Below are 16,894 nucleotides of genomic sequence, written 5' to 3'. Positions count from 1 at the left end.
GAAACTGGCTTTCTGAAAGAAGGCAGCGAGTGGTGGTTGATGGAAAATATTCAGCCTGGAGTCTGGTTACTAGTGGTGTGCCACAAGGATCTGTTTTGGGACCACTGCTGTTTGTCATTTTTATAAATGGCTTAGACGCAGGCATAGGTGGATGGATTAGTAAGTTTGCAGACGACACTAAAGTTGGTGGAGTGGTAGACAGTGTGAAAGAATGTTACAGGTTGCAGGGGGACTTGGATAAAGTGTAGAATTGGGCTGAGAGGTGGCAAATGGAGTTCAATGCAGATAAATGTGAGGTGATGCACTTTGGGAAGAATAACAGGAAGGCAGAGTACTGGGTCAATGGAAAGATTCTTGGTAGTGTGGATGTGCAGAGGGATCTTGGAGTCCATGTACATAGATCCCTGAAAGTTGCCATCCAGGTTAATAATACTGTTTGAAGGCATACGGTGTATTGGGTTTCATTGATAGAGGGATTGAGCTCTGGAGCTGTAATGTCATGCTGCAACTGTACAGAATGCTCGTGCGGCTGCACTTGGAATATTGTGTACAGCTCTGGTCATCCTATTACAAAAATGATGTGGAAGTATTGGAAAAGGTGCAGAGGAGATTTACCAGGATGTTGCCTGGTCTGGAGGGAAGGTCTTATGAGGAAAGGCTGAGAGATTTGGGTCTGTTCCCATTCGAGAGAAGAAGGCTAAGAGGGGATTTGATAGAGACATACAAGATGATCAGAGGATTAGATAGGGTAGACAGTGAAAGTCTTTTTCCTAGGATGATGACGTCAGTGTGTACGAAGGGGCATAACTACAAATTGAGGGGTGATAGATTTAAGACAGATGTCAGAGGCAGGTTCTTTACTCAGAGAGTGGTAAGGACATGGAATGCCCCACCTGGTCATGTAGTCAACTCAGCCACATTAGGGAGTCAAAGTTAAAAATCGAACAACGCCAGGTTATAATCCAACAGGTTTAATTGGAAACACACTAGCTTTCGGAGCGACGCTCCTTCATCAGGTGACTACCACCTGACGAAGGAGCGTCGCTCCAAATGCTAGTGTGCTTCCAATTAAACCAGTTGGACTATAACCTGGTGTTGTGTGATTTTTAACTTTGTACACCCCAGTCCAACACCGGCATCTCCAAATCATGACATTAGGGAGATTTAAACAATCCTTGGATAAGCACGTGGATGATGATGGGTTAGTGTAGGGGGAAGTGCTTAGATTAGTTTACAGGTCGGCACAACATTGAGGGCCGAAGGGCCTGCTCTGCACTGCATTGTTCTATGTTCTATGTTCACATGTCCCTGAGTGCTCAATGACCTTGACATAGAGTCTTAGAATCATGTAGCACAGAAACAGACCCTTTGGTCCGACCAGTCCAAACCGACCAAGTTTCCCAAACTGAACAAGTTGCACATGCCTGCACTTGACTTTTCTCCCACTAAATCTTTCTTATTCATGTCCAAATGTCTGTTAATGTTGTAATTATATCTACCTCTCGACTTCCCTCTTGCAGTTCATTCCACACATGTACCACCCTGTGTGAAAATGTTGCCCCTCAGAAATGCAGCTTTAATTGAAATATGGGGAAATAAAACAGATATTTGTGTACATACAGGACAGGCCACGTGGATCACTAAGTCTTGATTTGTCTGTCATTTCCCTCTGTTCATTCTTATTATGTGAACCAACAGTGATTGTTTCATTCCTGTAATGTAACCAGGAGCTAATGTCACACCCCTTTTTAAGAAGGGAGGGAGGCAGATGACAGCAAACCACACACCTCTATCCCAAATCGAGCTGAGCCAACATGGACTTTGTCAAAGGGAGGTCATGTCTGACAAATCTGTTAGAATTCTGTGAGGATGTAATGAGCAAGTTAGACAAAGGAGAGCCAGTGGACGTGGTTTATTGGCTTTCCAGAAAGCCTTTGATAAGGTGCTGCCCAGGAGGCAGCTAAATAAGATAAGAGCCCATGGTATTAGGGACAAGATTCTGGCATGGACAGAGGACTGGCTGACTGGCAGAAAGCAGAGAGTGGGGATAAAGGGGTCTTTTTCAGGATGGCAGCAGGTGACTTGCGGAGCTCCACAGGGGTCAGTGTTGTGACCACAACCATTCACGTTATACATTAACAATCTGGACGAAGGTACTGCAAGCATTGTTGCTACATTTGTGGAGGGACAGGTATTGTTGAGGAAGTGGGAAGGCTACAGAACAACTTGGACATGCTAGGAGAGAGAGCAAAGAAATGGCAGATGGATTACAATATGGCAAAGTGTGAGGCTATACAGTTTGTAAGGAAGAATAGAGGCACAGATTATTTTCTAAATAGGGAAAAATTTGGAAATCTGAAACACAAAAGGACTTGAAAGTCCTCGTTCAGGATTCTCTTAAGGTTAACATGCAGGTTCAGTTGGCTCACCACGTTTGGTATACTGTGAGCAGTTTTGTGCCCCCACTCTAAGGAAGGATGTGCTAATGTTGGAATGGGTCCAGAAAAGGTTTACAAGAATGATCCTGGAGATGAAGGGTTTGTCATATGAGGAGTGGTTGAGGACTCTGGATCTGTACTTGTTGGAGTTTCTATGGGTTAAGGGGGAATCTGATTGAAGCTTACAGAATACTGAGAGGCCTGGATAGAGTGGGTGGGGAGAAGATGCTTCCACTAGTAGGAGAGTCTAGGACCCAAGGGCACAACCTCAGAGAAACCTTCCCATGTCGGCGCAACATCGAGGGCCGAAGGGCTTATTCTGTGCTGCATTGTTCTATGTTCTATGTTCTAAAAGGGTTGACACTTTTGATCTGAGATGAGGAATTTCTTTAGCCAGAGGGTGGGGAATCTGTGGAGCTCATTGCCACAGAGAGCTGTGGAGGCCAAGTCATTGAGTGTATTTAAGACAGAGATAGCAAGATTCTTGAAATTGGGTGAAATAAATGCACAGAGGTCCGTTTCCTGTCACCACGTCACCCTTTATTTATTTGTGCATAGCATGCTAGCTCTGGCCAGTCAGCTCAGAGTCAGTCCCCTCAACAGGAGATTTCCAAATTCCCGTTAATAGATATTTTTCTAATCAACCTGTTCAGAGATATTCTTACAAACCTCTGTAGCAGACAGCATTTGAACCTGAGCCTCCTGGTTCAGAGGTAAGGACACTATTACTGTACCACAAGAGGCCTCATCCCCTGTTAAGATGGGTCAGGCAGTGCCTTTTGATTGGCCCACCTAAACAAGGACCTCAGTCAACGGGATCCACCTGGTTCCAATCACGACATCAGGAGATCAAGGGTTACAGGCAGAAGGCAGGAGATTGGGGTTGATAAATATATCAGCCATGATCGAATGGTGGAGCACTCTCTGAAATAACTCCCCAGAGGCTGGTATCCCGTCACCAAATCCCCCTTTATTTACAGGTGGAGAGTCCTTGACACTGATCCAGCTCCCTCAGAGCCAGCTCTCAGAGCGAACGGGATGTCTGAGACTCTGTTTCTATCTGTCAGCCACCGTTCCCTAATCGGACCAAATTAACAACACCAATCAGGGAACTCATATTCTATGAGGTCTACCTGGCTGACCTCATTGAAATCACTGCAGACTTGATGGGTTGAATGGCCTAATTCTGCTCCTTTTGTTTATGGTTTTATGGATTATAAATGATCAGCTCTGTCTTTTCTTGTATTTGTTGTATCATGACTTAACTCTAAAGAGTGTCCCAATAATTTTGTAGAAAAAGTCTAAGAGCCCCATTAAACCATCAAGACAAACAATTTACCCGAGGCTGCTGTTCAAGCTAAAATCAGTCCATATCGGAATTATGGACAGGGTAGATAGTGGAGTTTGAATTGAATAAAAATCTGGAATTAAGAGTCTAATAATGACCATGAAACCATTGTAGATTGTTGGAAAATCCCACCTGGTTCACTAATGTCCTTTAGAGAAGAAAGTGGTCATCCTTACCTGGTCTGGGGTACATGTGACTCCAGACCCAAAGCAATGTACTTCACTCTTAAACTGCCTTCTGGGCAATTAGGGATGGGCAATAAATGCTGACCTAGCCAGAGATGCCCTCATCCTGTGAATGAATAAAAGGAGCACAGAGGGGTGAGTATATATAGTTACAGGCAAGCATTCAGACACCACTCACTGGGACGTGGACTGGGCTAGCTGGTACAGACCCATTTTACACAGTCAGCAGCCGAACTGGGATGAAAATCAGAGAGTCACTGTGGGGAATCACCATGATTAGCCAATAGGAACTATCTTTAGGGACTAACTCAAAAAATAGAAGTAAGTTAGAGAAGTGTATTGTAACTAAGGGATTAACTGAGAAGCAAAAGTCAGAGAATAAGAGAAGCAGACTAAAGTTGAGGTAAAGGAAGTATCTTTAAGATTGATTTGAAAATAAGACTAAGCAAGTTCAAGTTCGAATCTGTCATATATGGGAAGGCATGTCCTAGATGGCCATGGGTACAGGAAGAGCTCCCATCTGCAGAAATTTGAACTCTGTGATTTCAGTAGCAGCTGGAGACACTGTGGCACATTGGCGAGGCTGACGGTTACACAGACAGCATGTGGACAAGTGACCACACCTCAGCTCAGGGAACAGGCAGAAAGGAGGTGACCAGCAGGCAGTCCAGGAGAATCAGACAGGCCACCTCCTGCAGTCCCATTTACACATGGGTTTTCTGAGTTGGAAGATGGTGAGAGTGTTGGTTCCTCAAGAGTGTGCACATAGTGAGGTGTGCAGACAGCCAGAAAGCAAGTGTGTTTGTAATAGGGGATTCCTGAACTCGGGGAGCAGGCAGGTACTTCCATGGCCACAGTCATGACTCCAGGATGGTATGTTATCTCCCTGGTGACTGATTTGGGGATGTCACTGAGTATCTGCAAGGAATCCTGATGGGGGAGGGTAATCAGGCAGAGGTCGTGGCATACATTGGTACCAATGATAGCGACAGAATGAGGAATGAGGTCTGGCATCAAGAATGTAGGGAGCTAGTCAGCAGACTAACCAACAGGATCTCAAAGTCTGTAATCTCTGGATGACTCCCAGTGCCATGTGTTAGCGAGTACAGAAGTAGGAGAATAGGGCAGATGAATGGTGGTTTGGGAGTTGGTGCACGACAGAGTTTAGATTCCTGGATCACTGGGAATGTTTCTGGGGAAGGTGGGGCAGTCTGTAACACAACCAGAATAGGACTGATGTCCTTGTGGGAGGGTTTGCCAGTGCTATTGGGAGGAGTTTAAACTAGTTCCACAGGGGCAAAGGTCATGGAGCTTGGATACAATAGGGACACAGCATAATACAGTAAAGGAAAGGTCAGCAATAATGTGAAGCAGGGTGGCATCTATGTAGATGCTAGCAGTGTGAGAGATATAACCGATGAGTTAAGGGTGCAGATTCTCACACAGATTGCCATGTTATTGTCATCACAGAGATATGTTTGAGGGAGGGGCAGGACAGGTAACTCAACATTCCGGGGGACAGGATTTTCAGGCAAAACAGGGGAGGGTGTAAAAGATGAGAGGGTGTCATATCGTTGATTAAAGAGACAGTTACTGCAGTAAGGAAGGTTGAACAGTTAGAAGGATTTTAAATGATGATCTGTGTGAGGAGTTTAGGAACACAAAGGAGGCAGCCACATTACTGGGAGTGTATGATATAAACACACCCCAACTCCAAACAGTCACTAGAAACAGAGGAGGAGATATGTAGATAATACACTGAATTGTGCAAATAATAGGGAAATTATTTGAGGGATATTTCAAGACCCCAATATTCATTGGAATAGTCTTGGTGTAGAGGGTTTAGGGAGGGATAGATTTCTTGAAATGTATTCAGGCGAACATTTTATATTAACATATAGATGGTCCTATAAGGGACAGAATAATGTTGGACGTCACTCTGGAGAACAAAGCTGGACAGGTGTTTGAGGTGGCAGCAAGGGAGCACTTTAGTGACAGAAACATAGAAACATAGAAAATAGGTGCAGGAGTAGGCCATTCAAGCCTGCTCCACCATTCAATATGATCACGGCTCATCCCATTCCCACCCCCTCTCCATAACACTTGATCCCTGTAGCTGCAAGGGCCATATCCAGTTCCATCTTGAACCTATCTAATAAATTGGCCCCAGCAACTTCCTGTGGGAGAAAATTCCACAGGTTCACAACTCTCTGGGTGAAGAAATTCTTCCCCATCTCAGTCCTGAGTGGCTCACCCCTTATTCTTACACTGTGACCCCTAGTTCGGGACTTCCCCAACATCAGGAACATTCTTCCCACATCGAGCCTGTCCAGTCCCATCAGGATTTTATATGTTTCTTTGAGATTCCTCCTCATTTTTCTAAATTCCAGTGAGTACAAGCCCAATCGATCCAGCCTTTCCTCATATGCCAGTCCTGCCGTCCCGGGAATCAGTCTGGTGAACTCCCTCAATAGCAAGAATCTCCTTCCTCAGACCCGGAGACCAAAACTGCCCACAATCCTCAAGGTATGGCCTCACCAAGGCCCTGTGTAACTGCAGCAAGACATCCTTACTCTGGTACTCCAACCCTCTCACTATCAAGGCCAACATGCCATCAGCTTTCCTCACTGCCTGCTGCACCTACATGCCAACCTTCAGTGACTGTTCCACCATGACACCCAGGTCTCGTTGCAGCACACCTTTTCCTAAACTGCCACCATTCAGACAATTATCTGCCTTCCTGTTTTTGTTACTGAAGTGGATAACCTCACATTTTTCCACATTATATTACATTTGCCACAAGTATGTGCCCACTCAACCAGTCTGTCCAAGTCACCCTGCAGCCTCTTAGCATCCTCCTCACAGCTCACACTGCCACCCAGCTTAGTGTCATCTGGAAATGTGGAGATATGGTGTTCAATTCCTTCATTCAAATTGTTAATGTGTATTGTGAACAACTGGGGTCCCAGCACTGAACCCTGTGGTACCCCACTCATCACTGCCTGCCAATCTGAAAAGGACCCATTTATTCCAACTCTTTACTTCCTGTCTGCCAACCAATTCTCTATCCACGTCAATACATTACCTCCAATACCATGAGCTTCAATTTTTCTTCTTAATCTCTTGTGTGGAACCTTATCAAAAGCCTTTTGAAAGTCCAAAGACACAATATCCACTAATTTACCCTTGTCCACTCTTCTGGTCATATCCTCAAAAAAATTCCAGAAGATTTGTCAAGTGTGATTTCCCAACAGTGAATCCAGGACCGATTCTGTGACCTCTTTTCAAACGCTCAGTTATTACATCCTTAATGATTGCCTCCAGCATTTTCCACACCGTGGATGTCACGCTCACAGGCCTATAATTTCCCATTTTCTCTCTCCCTCCTTTTTGAAAAAGTGGGGTTACATTAGTTACCTTCCATGTCCACAACATGTTACAATTTAAATTTTAAGGAAAGGAAAGGGATGGTCAGAAAGAAAAGGGTTTAGGATTGGAGGAAGTCTGATTTTATTACAATAAGACAGGTCTGGCCAAAGTACAGCTGCTTATGGGTAAATCTACAGCAGAATAGTGGGAGGCATTGAAAAAGAAATGGGGTTGGAATCAGGCCCAACATATTTCCTTCAGTGTGAAATGTAGGAACAACAAGCTCAGAGAAGCCTGGATTTGCAGGAATAATCAGCACTGAATAGGAGGAAAAGAGAGATATATAACAGGGAGCAAACCAACAAAGGCCTGAGAGGAGTATTGAAAGTGCAGGGGGCACTCACAAAAGCAATTAGGGGGGCAAAGATTGGGTATGATATAACACTGGCAGGTAACATCAGGAAGAATCCCAAAATTTTCTACAAATATATCAAGATAGGTTGTGACAAGATATTGAAAGGATGCTGAGCTGGGCTGACAAGTGACAGATGGAGTTCAACCTGGAAAAGTGTGAAGTGATCCATTTTGGAAGATCAAATTTGAATGCAGAATACAGGGTTAAAGGCAGGGTTCTTGGCAATATGGAGGGAGAGAGGGATCTTGGGGTCCATGTCTATAGAACCCTCAAAGTTACCCCCCAAGTTGATAGGGTTATTAAGAAGGCATATGGTGTGTTGGCTTTCATTAACAGGGGAATTGAGGTTAAGAGCCGCCAGGTTATACTGAAGCTCTACAGAGCCCTGATTAGACCTCATTTGGAATATTGTGTTCAGTTCTGATTTCCTCATTATAGGAAGGATGTGGAAGCTTTAGAGAGGGTACAGAGGAGATTTCCCAGGGTGCTGCCTGGACTGAGGGTGTGTCTTATGAAGAAAGGTTGAGGGAGCTGGGGCTTTTCTCATTGGAGCGAAGAAAGATGAGAGGTGACTTGATAGAGGTCTACAAGATAATGAGAGGCATAGAGAGAGTGGATAGCAAGAGATTTTCTTCCCAGGGCAGAAATGTCTATCATGACGGGACATAATTTTAAGATGATTGCAGGAAGGTTTATGGGAGATGTCAGAGGTATGTTCTTTACACAGAGAGTGGTGGGTGTGTGAAATGCACTGCCAGCGGTGGTAGTGGAGTCAGAGACATTAGGCACATTTAAGCGACTCTTGGAGAGGGACATGGATGATAGTAAAATGAAGGGTATGTAGGTTAGTTTGATCTTCGAGTAGGATAAAAGGCCAGCACAACAAGGCTGAAGGGCCTGTACTGTGCTGTACTGTTCTACGTTCGATGAAGAGGATAACGGGGAAAGAGCAAGGAGGCAATCTCTGCATGGAGCTCGGTGACTTTGGTAGAGTGTGAAATGAGTTTTTCATTTCTGTCTTCACTCAGGAGAATTTGTGAAGTGGGACATGAGGTTCTTGAGCAGATGGATATTGAGACTGAGGCTTAAAAGTGGATAAATACCAGGTCTGGATGAGGGATGAAATTACAGGGGCCCTGCCCCAAATGTTTAATTCCTCTCTGGCCACAGGAGAGTGCTGGAGGACAGCTGATGATCCTGAAGCTTCCCACTATCAGGGTAAAATCATACCTGGAGTCAGACACAGCCTGAGTGAGTATCTAGTTCCAGGACTTTGGAGGCAGTGTGGGAATTTGGCGCAGAGGCAGGAGATGTTTTTTTTTGCCTTTTTTTGGCTCAATTTTTGAGGTTCTTATTTTAATGGAATGAAAGGAAGTCTGGGATCAGGGGCCCAGCATGAAACAAACTGGCGTTACAGGAAAATTCATTGTTTGGTAATAAGTTAAAAATCACACAACACCAGGTTATAGTCCAACAGGCTTAATTGGAAGCACACTAGCTTTCGGAGCGACGCTCCTTCATCAGGTGAGTTTGGTAATAATTGCTAATTTGACAATCCGTTATAGATGACTTTCAGATTGAAAATAAATAAGAGAAATGTTCGCAGATGACAAACTAAAAGACCAGCAGGAAATTTAAAAACAAAACAAATGAAGATTGAAGTAAATGAAATAGAGATGCTGAGCCATGTGACGTGTTGTAACTGCATGATGTGGGAGTTTGTAGACCCCATTGTGGGTCAGTGACCACATCTGCAGCAAGTGTTGGTGGCTCGAGGAACTCCGGCTCAGAGTCGATGAGCTGGAGTCTGAGCTTCAAACACTGTGACACATCAGGGAGGGGAAGAGTTACCTGGATGGTGTGTTTCAGGAGACAGTCACACCCCTCAGATTAACCACCTTGAATTGGGTCAGTGCTCAGGGACAGGAGGGTGTGACTATGGGTGAGGCAGATAGACGGATCCAGGAAGTAGTGCTGAAGGAGTCTCAGCCTTTGAGCTTGTCAAACAGTGTTGAGATTCTTGCTCCCTGTGTGGGTGAGTGTGGGCACTGTAGGGAGGTGAGCAAACTGACCACAGCACTGTGGTACAGGGAACCACTCAAGAAGGGGGGAGACAAGAGAAATGTAGTTATAATCGGGGATAGTATAGACTGGGGATAGACACTTCTGTGGAGCTGGGATCAATTGTCCTGAAGGTTTGTTGCCTGCCCTGTACCTGGATCCAGGATATCTATTGGTACTGCAGAGGAAGTTGGACTGGGATGGGACACATCCAGTTGTTGTGGTCCATGTTGACATCAATGAAATAGGTCGAAAGAGGAAAAAAATTCTGCCAAGGGAATATGAGCAGCTAGGGGGACTAATTAAAAAGCTGGACAAAAAAGGTAATAGCCTCCAGATTCCTACCTGACCCATGAGCTAATTGGCACAGGGTCAACAAGATTAAAGAGGTAAATGCATAGCTCAGAGATTGGTGTGGGAGAAAGGGGTTCAAATTCATGGGACAGTGGTATCAGTACTGGAGAAGGAAGGAACTGTCCTGATGGGATCTGAAAATCATGCTGGGACCAATGTCCTGGTGATATGCATAACTAGGACTGTGGATAGGGCTTTAAACTAAATAGTGGTAAATGGGAGAAATTATAACAACAAAAGTAAAGGAGAAAGTAGGATTATAGGTTTATGATGGAGTGGATTGTTACCAGAAACTCAGAGGAGGGGAGAAAATGTGTGAACATCACATTGTTTCAAGGAACCACAAAAGGGTAGGGAAATGTGGTGACTGAAAAAACTTAAAGACATTGTGCTTTTATGTACAATACATTTGGAATATGATAGATGAACTGACGGTGAAAATTAAGGTAAATGAATCCATAGTTATTATGGAAACATGGAGGTCAAAACTGGGAACTGAATATTCAGGGGCCTTTCAGAGAGTCAGGAGAGATGGAAAAAGTGGTGTGGTAGCACTGTTAGACAAAGATGAATTAAGGACAGTTGTGAGAACTGATTTAGGATCGGACGATGTCAAGCCCATTTGGGGAGAGGTAAAAACCAACAAGGGAAAGAAGACATTGGATGGAACAGTGTGCAGAACCCAACCAGCAGGCACTCTGTGAGAAAGGCTATCAATCAACAAATAATAGCAGCATATGAACAGAATACAGCAATAATTATGGGTGACTTTAATTTTCATGTTGCCTAGGGCAATAAAATCAGAAAGGATAGCTATGATAACAAATTCATAGAGTGCATGAGGGATAGTTTCCAACAGAAAATTTTAAGGAGCCATCCAAGGAGCAGGTTGTCTTAGATCAGGAAATAGGTAATGAGGCAGGCTTAATAAACAACCTTCCAGGAAATAGTGATCATAATATGATAGAATTTAATATTCAGTTAGAGAGTGAGAAGCTTGTGTCAGAACCAGTTGTGTTTAACGTAAATAAGGGGAATTACAACGAAACGAGGATGGATTTAACTGAAGTAAACTGAGCAGATAGTTTTGAAGAATGACAGTAAGCAAGCAGTGGCAGATATTTAAGGAGGTCATTCATGACATTCAGCAAAAACACATCCCAGTAAGGAGGGAAGATTCCAACAGAGGGTTAAACCAATCATGGCCAAACAAGGAGGTTAAGAAGAGTACAAAGTTGAAAGAGAAAGTATAGAGAAAGGATAGAGTCAGAGATAGCGCCAAAGACTGGGATCAATTCCGAATCCAGTAAAGGAGGCCGAAAGAGATTAGAAAGACAGAAAATAAATGATATGGGGAAACTAGCGAGAAATATAAAAACTGACAACAAGAACTACTTTAAATCTATAAAAATGAATAGGCAATGTCAAGTGAAAATACCACCCTCAGAAAATGATTCTGGGAAGACAGTTTTGGAGATCAAGGAAATACCAGAGAAGTTAAACAGATAATTTGCATCAGCCTTTACAGTGGAAGACACTTCAAATATTCCATTAATATCAGGGAGGAATTAAGTATCATCACCATGACTACAGAAGTGATATTAGGCAGATTAAGGGGCTAACGGCAGAAAGGACCCCAGCCTTGATGAACTGCATCCTCAAATTCAAAAAGACGCAGCTTTGGGAGACACTGGGGGGCATTGGCTGTAATTTACTAAAAATCCTTGGATTGTGGAGAAGTAGAGGATTAGAAAACTACCAAATTACACTGCCATTCATAAAGGGAGGTAGGCACAAAGTGAGCACCTATGGGTCAATAACCCTAACATCTATTGTTGGAAAAAGCTTGGAACAAATTGTTACGGATGTCATAGCACATCATTTGGAAAATCATTATCTAATCCAAGCAGAATCAGCATGGCTTCATAAGAGGGAAAGCATATCTGACTATAAGTTTTTTGAGGAAGTCTCAACCAGAATAGATAGAGGCAATGAATAGATGTGTCATATTTGGACTTCTAGGAGGTGTTCAATAAGGTACTGCACAAAAGGTTAAGTCATAAGATAAAAGCCCACAGTGTTAGAAGTAGTATATTGGCATGGAAATGGAATTAGCTCATGGGCAGGGAACAGTAGTTGGGATGAGGGGTTCTTTATCATGTTGGGGACCTGTGACCGGTGACCAGTGGGGTTCCATAGGGAATGAGTGCTAGGACTGCAACTGTTTACAATATAGATTACTGACGTGGAGGAAGGAAGCAAACATACTGAGCCAAACTTGCAGATGACACAAAAACATCTGAAAAAACAAGTTGCAAGAGAATTAGAAACAGTTTGCAGAGAGATACTGATAATTTTAAATAAATGGACAAAAACTTCACAAATGATTACAATGTGGGAAAATGTGAAGTTGTTATTTTTGGAAAGAAGAACAAATGAACAGAGATTTATTTTATTAGAGAAAAATGCAGAAAGCTGAAACAGGGATTTGCAGATAGTTGTGCATGAAACACAGCAAGCCAGCTCACAGGGCAGCAGGTAATTGGGATGGGGTTTGGAGGATAAGAGTAGGAAAGTTTTACTATACAAGGTGCTGGTGAGATCACATCTGGAGCATTGTGAGCAGTTTTGGACCTCTTATTTAAGGAAAGATATCATTTAATTAGAGGCCATTCAGTGAAGGTTCGCTGGGATGATCCCCGGCATAGACGGATTGCCTTGTGAGCAAACACTAAACAAGTTGGGCCTCTACTCACTGCAGTTCAGAAGAATGAGAGGTAATCTCATTGAAGCATTCATAATTATTCAGAGACTAAGCAGAGTAAATGCTGAGAAAACTAATGAGAGCAGAGTGGTGGACATGATCTATATGGACTTCAGTAAGGTGTTTGACAAGGTTCCCCATGGGAGACTGGTTAGCAAGGTTAGATCACATAGAATACAGGGAAAACTAGCCATTTGGATACAGAACTGGCTCAAAGGAAGAAGACAGAGGGTGGTGGTGAAGAATTGCTTTTCAGACTTTATATAAATGATTTGGATGTGAACATAAGAGTTAAGGTTAGTAAGTTTGCAGATGGCACCAAAATTTGAGATGTAGTGGACAGCAAAGGAAGTTATCTGAGTACAATAAGACCTTGATCAGATGGGCCAATGAACTGAGGAGTGGCTGATTTAAAGAAATATGAGGTGATGCATTTTGGAAAGGCAAATTACAGCAGGAATTATACACTTAATGGTAAGGCATAAGTGAGGTCCTGGGGAGTGTTGCTGAACAAAGAGACCTTGGAGTGTAAGTTCATAGTTTTTTGAAAGTGGAGCCCCAGGTAGACAAGATAGTGAAGAAGGCATTTGGTATACTTTTCTTTATTGGTCAGAACATTGAGTATAGGAGTTGGGAGATCATGTTGCAGCTGTACAAGATATTGGTTAGGCCACTTTTGGAATATTGCGCGCGATTCTGGTCTCCCCGATATCCGAAAGATGTTGTGAAACTTAAAAATGTTCAGAAAAGATTTACAAGGATATTGCCAGGGTTGGAGGATTTGAGCTATAGGGAGAGGCTGAAGGGCTCATGCCCGAAACGTCGATTCTCATGCTCCTTGGATGCTGCCTGACCTGCTGCGCTTTTCCAGCAACACATTTTCAGCTCTGCTCTCCAGCATCTGCAGTCCTCACTTTCTCCTAGAGGCTGAACAGGCTGGAGCTGTTTTCCCTGGAGCATCGGAGGCTGAGGGGTGACTTTATAGAAGTTTATAAAATCATGAGGATAAATAGACAATGTCTTTTCCCTGGGGTGGGGGAGTCCAGAACTAGAGGGCATAGGGTTAGGGTGAGAGGGGAAAGATTTAAAAGAAACCTAAGGGGCAACGTTTTCACTCAGAGGGTGGTGCGTGTATGGAATGAGCTGCAAGAGGAAGTGGTGGAGGTTGGTACAATTACAGCGTTTAAAAGGCATCAAGATGGGTTTATGAATAGCAAGGGTTCAGAGGGATATGGGCCAAGTGCTGGCAAATGAGACTAGATTTATTTAGGATATCTGGTCAGCATGGACAAGTTGGACTGAAGGGTCTATATCTGTGTTGTACGGCTCTATGACTCTATAGCTCTATAATATATCCCCTCATGGGAGAGTTGCAGACCAGAAGCATAGTCTCAGAACAAAAAGGGAACCAATTTAAGACCGAGCCAAGGAGGAATTTCTTCCCTCATAGGGTTGTGAGTCTTGGAACTCTCTTTACCACAGGAAGCTGTGGGGCCAGAGTCCTTGTGTATGTTTAAGGCTGCGGTAGATTTTTCATCGGTTGGGGATTCAGCAGTTATGGAGAAAACACAGGAACATGGACATGAAGAACCTTGGATCAGCCATGAATGGCCTCCTCCTGCTCCTACTTTTGACAGTCTTATCACCCAAATGGTGTAGGTTATGAGGACAGGGCAGATATGTTGGTGCTGTTTGGTCACAGCTGGATAAGCTTAGGTTGTTTTCTTTGGAGCAGGGAAGGTTGGGGGAAATCTGGGTAGAGGTGTATAAGATTATGAGGGGCATAGACAGGGTCCTCTTAGTCAAAGGGTCATTAATAATGGAGGATAATTTTAAAATGCAGAAGATTTGGGGGGATTTGAGGAAAAACATTTCCATCCAGTGGGCATTGGAGTCTGGGATGCTCTGTCTGAGAGGGTAGTTGAGGTGGAAAACCTCACAACATTTAAGAAGTACCTGAAATGTTGTAACATGAAGGCTATGGGCCTAATGCAGGAAAGTGGGACCAGTACAGAGTTAATGTGGAGTTCACTGTGCAGTCACAATGGCCGTTTCTGTCGTATACAATTCTATGGTTGTCAGATGAAAGAACAAGTTCCTCTGCTTCTTTCAGATCACATAATGGGCTCAGTTAGATTCAGCTGCTAGGCACATCGGCTTTGGTTTTCATACCTCACCTGGAAGGAGCTATCTGTGATGGTGCCCTCTGGGCTGAGATTTGTGCCTTTTGTGGGGAAAATGGGGAGAGTGAATGATGCTCACAATGCTGTGAATCAGAGGAAACTGATGCTGCTGAGTCAGGGTTGACACTGACCTCAAGCTGATCCCTCTGCTGTTAGTTGTAAGGAGAGAGAGTTCTGGCTATCACAGTCAATGACATCTCTGAGACAGAAAGAGCCAGGTGGCTGGAAACCTGCTATTTTTCTGCTGAAGCTCCACTCTTGGAAGCTGACCCTCTCCAGGGGCACTGGGTGCACCTTGGCTCTGATATTCATTCATGTTCTACACACTCTCATTTGAAGTCCTATGACCAACAGCTTTGAAAGGAATCCCGTACCTCAGCTGAAAGGTCATCAGCTTGTAGATTCATTTCTTTGACCTTCCACAGACTCGGTATTTCCAACACTTTCTGGTTTAATTTCTGATTTCCAATATTCACACAGTTTTGCTTTTCTATGTGATTAATTTTTAACATGGGCATTGCTGGCTAGCCCAGTATTTATTGCCTGTCCCTAGTTGCCCTTGGGAAGGTGGTGGTGAGCTGCTGCAGCCCACCTGCTGCAGGAGAAGGCAAGTTGCTATAGTCTTAGCAAACCACAGGCCTGCACTCTCATTACAGACAGATGACTGATGGTGTTTGAACCTAAGGGTCACCACTCCTCAGGCAAGGAGAGAGGTTGAGAAGGAAAGTCCCTGATGGTAGCCTCAGCTGGCATGGGAATTGTACCCATGTGTTGGCATCACTCTGCATCACAAATCGCTGTACAACCAATTGAGACAAACTGTAGGTAGACCCTCAATGCCTTTAGGGAGGGAGTTTCAGGATTTTGACCCAGCGACAGTGAAGGAACGACGATATATTTCCAGGTTAGGATGTTGACTGGCTTGGAGGGGAACTTGCAGGGGGTGGTGTTCCCATGTATCTGCTGCCCTTGTCCTTCTAGATGGAAGTGATGTGGGTTTAGAAAATGGTATCTAAGAAGTGTTGATGAATTTCTGTCATGCTTCTTATGAATAATACACATTGTTGCGACTGAGCGTCGGTGGTAGAGGGAATAGATGTTTGTGAACGTTGTACCAATTAAACAGGGGATGCTTTGTCCAGAATGGTGTCGAGTTTCTTGAATGTTGTTGGAGCTGCACCCATCCAGGCAAGTGGGGAGTATACCATCACACTCCTGACTTGTGCCTTGTAGATGGTGGACAGGCTTTGAGGGGTCAGGAGGTGAATTACTCACTGCAGTATTCCAAGCATCTAGAATATAGAAAATTACAGTGCAGTACAGGCCCTTCGGCCCTCGATGTTGCGCCGACCTGTCATACCAATCTGAAGCCCATCTAACCTACACTATTCCATGTACATCCATATGCTTGTCCAATGACGACTTAAATGTACTTAAAGTTGGCAAATCTACTACCGTTGCAGGCAAAGCATTCCATACCCTTACTACTGTCTGAATAAAGAAACTACCTCTGACATCTGTCCTATATCTATCACCCCCACTTTAAAGCTATGCCCCCTCGTGCTCGCCATCACCATACATGGAAAAAGGTTCTCCCTGTCCACCCTATCTAACCGTCTGATTATCTTACATGTCTCTATTAAGGCACCTCTCAACCTTCTTCTCTCTAACGAAAACAACCTCAAGTCCCTCAGCCTTTCCTCATAAGACCTTCCCTCCATACCAGGCAACATCCGAGTAAATCTCCTCTGCACCCTTTCCAAAGCTTCCACATCCT

General features: G+C 44.0%; 1 protein-coding gene across 5 annotated transcripts in view; it reads right to left on the bottom strand.

Moving 5' to 3' along the window:
- LOC122557604 (SH3 and multiple ankyrin repeat domains protein 2-like) overlaps nt 1-16,894 on the bottom strand; it is a 473,900-nt gene that overhangs the window by 238,254 nt on the left and 218,752 nt on the right. The window lies entirely within an intron of this gene.

The sequence above is a fragment of the Chiloscyllium plagiosum genome, chromosome 16, assembly GCF_004010195.1.
Source record: "Chiloscyllium plagiosum isolate BGI_BamShark_2017 chromosome 16, ASM401019v2, whole genome shotgun sequence".
NCBI lineage: Eukaryota > Metazoa > Chordata > Chondrichthyes > Orectolobiformes > Hemiscylliidae > Chiloscyllium > Chiloscyllium plagiosum.
The sequence above is the reverse complement of the archived record's forward strand: the minus strand, read 5'-3'. Positions and strand labels throughout refer to the sequence as shown.